This window comes from Aethalodelphis obliquidens, unplaced genomic scaffold (assembly GCF_003676395.1).
Source record: "Aethalodelphis obliquidens isolate GAN/ISIS:26980383/991018 unplaced genomic scaffold, ASM367639v1 scaffold3, whole genome shotgun sequence".
In the NCBI taxonomy this organism is placed as follows: Eukaryota; Metazoa; Chordata; class Mammalia; order Artiodactyla; family Delphinidae; genus Aethalodelphis; species Aethalodelphis obliquidens.
In genome coordinates, this window is record NW_020837947.1 from 7,682,597 (window position 1) to 7,686,610 (window position 4,014).

The following is a 4,014-nucleotide window of genomic DNA, read 5'->3' on the forward strand; positions in this document are numbered from 1 at the left end:
TGGTATGAGAACCACTGTCGCAAAAGGGTGAGTGAGAGAACTCCCAGGTCTCTGGAGAGTTCCTGGGGTGGGCTGCCAAGGGAGGGTCCTTGGCTCCAATCAGGAAAGAATTCAAGACGGAGCCATAGTAAAGTGAAAGCGAGTTTATTTAGAGAGACGCACATCCCATAGACAGAATGCAGTCGTCTCAGAAGGTGAGAGTGGCCCGGGGGTGTGGAGGTGGTTAGCTTTTATGGGCTGGGTAATTTCATAGCCTAACAAGTGGGAGGATTAATCCAGCTATTTTGGGGGAAGGGGTGCGGATTTCCAGGAATTGGACTACCACCCACTTTTTGGCCTATTATGGTCAGCCAAGAAATTGTCATGGCGCCTGTGGGTGTGTTCTTTGGCATATGCTAGTGTATTACAGTGAGGGTATAATGAGGCTCAAGGTCTACTGGAAGTCAGATCTTCTGCCATCTTGGACATAATTGGTTCTAACCAGTTTTTGTTGTATCCTCAAGGGCTGTGTCATTATTTTAATGGTTGTGCCCTGCCCCCTTCCCTCTTGTCTCACCACTGTCTTAAATTAAAGGAAAATAAAGAGGCAAGACAAGAAAATGTGATGCATGACCCTTAACTGGAGCCCAGATCCCTAAAAAGGAAGGTGTAAGGGACACTTGGGGATAACTGGGAAAACTTGAATGTAAATTGCATATTAGATACTCTAAAGTCAAATGGTAGAGGACATAACTCTCCTGTATTTCATTTAAATTTTGCAGCAAACCTTTGAGAAAACAGAGACTTGGAGATGTACCTCAAGACCCCGTGTTATGGGTTGTGTTATGTCCCCTAAAAAGATATGCTGAAGTCCTAACCCCCACTACCTTGGAATGTGACCTTATTTGAAAATACAGTCGTTGCAGGGTAATTTTTGTTAGCTCGTACTACAGGAGGGTGGGCTCAGTCCAATATGACTGGTGCCCTTGTAAGAAATGGTGTAGAGACACCGAGACACACACAGAGAAGAAGGCCTTATGAGGATGGAGGAGTGAGATATCTGCAGGCCAAGGAATGCTTGAATGAAAACCACATGGGAACACAGAGAAACAACTCTGGGCAAAGATTGTGCTAAATCCTGGGCTTATAGAATGTGATCCTTCCCTCAAGTAGTTTATGATTTAGTAGGGGAGATAGTCAATTTTAATATAAGTTTGGAAAAATTGTATTGGGGTCAGCTCCTACAGGATCTTAAATGGGGACCTAAGAAATTTAGATTTAATTGGATATAAAGTGAGGAACAATAATGGCTGATAAAATACTACCTATTAAAAAGTCACTGTGTCAAAAACCATTCCTATATTTCATGGTTTACTCTTTATAGAATCCTCTGAGCATAGGAATCCTATCCACGCTTAAAACATGAGAAATTCAGGTATAAAATTAAATACCTTCCCTGGGGTCATGCAATTAGTAAGAGCTTCAATGTGAATGATATGATCTAGTATGAAAGTCCAAGATTTTAACTCATAAACTTCCTTCTCATTGAAAGATTTGGAACATGAGAGAGAGAGAGGGAGAGTTAGTTCACAGTTATACTTCAGGAAAATCCATCTAGCTGCAGGATAGACTGAAAGCCACTTTAATAAAAGCACCAGAATTAAGGTGACAAAAGAGACAGTGGAAAGGCTTTTGCCCTTCCCCAGGAACACCCAGTTCCCATTTGGTTAACACCCGGCCAAAAGTAGAACTCAGGTCTTGTGACTCTGCAGGGCACTTAGGTGCCCAGTGACCACCTGGAACAGCGGCGGTGGGAACAGAGGGGGCATGGGAATAGAGATGGATGTGGTTGGCTGCCTTCCCGCAGGCATTGCCCATGCCCTTGTTTGCTGGCAAAGCCCACCTCCCACTAAAGAGGCTAAAGATGTGAGACCCTTGCAACACAGCCTTTCTTACAACGGAGGGAGAGCATATGCCCCAATCCTGACCGTGGAAATTGACGGGAAGTCTCCTGAGATTTTTCTGCAAAATATTTTTCTCTCCAATAAGTGAGGCAAAGGAAATCCTCTCGCCCCCAACTCCACTTTTTTTTTTTTTTCCCTGGAAGCAGTACTGTCTGTATAAGGCACTTGTAGCTGCTACAGCCCCTTGTAACTCCAAGGGAAGATATGGCCGACACAGTGGGAGAAAGATGGAAAACGTCAGGATCATTGGTGACGTTGCCGACCACTTCACCAAAAGCCTAGAACTGGCCAGTATCTGATCATTCACTTTATGACATGATAAATTTCCTTAAGCCGTGTGTGTTAGTTAATAATTTATTGCCTCTCAGCTCCAAGCGCACCCTTCAATATGTGCTATTTTATGAACAAAGGGATTCTTGTAAGTAGTTCTCTTTACAATGAGCATGATGTTAAGCTTTCTGACCGTAGAACACGCTCTGGAGGGAAATCTCAAGAGAAGAGAGTTTCCTGCTGTTTCCAGGACATCCACACCACTGGTTGCTGACTGCCTGCCCCTCTACCTGCATGCCAGAGGGTGACCTAATGCAACTACAGACCAGCCTGGCTATACTAGGGAACTACTCTGCTATTCAGTGAGCTGAACCACACCTTCTCCAATGAGATCTAAACCCCTTCCAAGCTTGTCCTCCCTTGGTACCAGCCCTAGGGTACCATATAGAGTTCCTTTAAATCTTATAGTTTCTCTTTTGTCATAGTTAATAATTTTCCATATTGAATATCCCCTGTTTCTATCCTCTGATTGGACCCAGACCGCTACACCATGTTTTTCTGGCTTTTGTATTCCTTGCAGCCCAAAGCATACCAACTGACAACACAGTGCAACGCTTGGCAACTGGTTGGACAGGACAGACAGAAGGCGTCAGTGAAAATTAAAGTTTCTAGGGCTTCCCTGGTGGCGCAGTGGTTGAGAGTCCGCCTGCCGATGCAGGGGACATGGGTTTGTGTCCCGGTCTGGGAGGATCCCACATGCCGCGGAGCGGCTGCGCCCGTGAGCCATGGCCACTGAGCCTGCGCGTCCAGAGCCTGCGCTCCGCAACGGGAGAGGCCACAGCAGTGAGAGGCCCGCGTACCGCAAAAAAATAATAATAATAAAGTTTCTAGATTGGAACGAGTGATGCCAAGAACAGAAAAAGGGAACAGAAGAAGAAAAATGGATTTGAAAAGAAAGATGCTATGTCTTTCTGTGCAATAACTAGTCAGGAATAGCCAGGGGAAGGTGCCCTGCAGGCACTGGTAATACAACATGAAACAGAGCTGGGAGTAATTACAGGGGAGACAGTTGCAAAGACGGGAGCATTGGTGATGGGAGGGGTAACTGGACAACAGCAGAGTGAACGAAAGAGCCCAGGGAGAGAACAAAATGGATTCTTGGTGTATTCGTGATCTACTGGAGTATGACAAATTACCTTACAGTGACAATCATCAGTTATTAATTCTCACAAGTTTCCGTGGGTCAGGAATTCAGACAGGGCCCAGTAGGGAGGTCTCCTTTCTGCTCCATGATTTTTGGCTCTGAGCTGGAAGATTTGATGGCTCAGAGCTGGAATCATCTGAAGGTTCATTCGCTCCAATGTCTGATGGTTGGTGCTGGCTGTCGGCTGAGACCTCAGCTGGAATGCCTTGCATGTGGCCTTGACACATGGCCCGAGCTCCTTCAAACATGGTGGCTGGGCTCCAAGTCAAGCAGAGAGAGAGACAGAGAGAGACAGAGAGAAGGGGGAGAGAGGGGGACTCAGCTTGAAAGTCCCAGAACACTGGTTTGGGTGTGCACTCTTGGTCAGGGCAGTCACTAGGCCCTGCCCAGATCCAGGGGGAGGAGCCCTGGACCCCAGTTTTCAATGAGCAAGTGGAAGGGGACAGGTATTAAGGTGTGGCCATGTTTGGAAAATGCAAAGTGCCCCTTTGGGGAGCACCATGCTTATGGGGAAGAGAGAACAGGCCAGAAAAGAAGCAGAGACATGGAAAGCAAACTGAGGGGACTCATAGGAGCTGAGGGGGAAGAGAAAGTTCC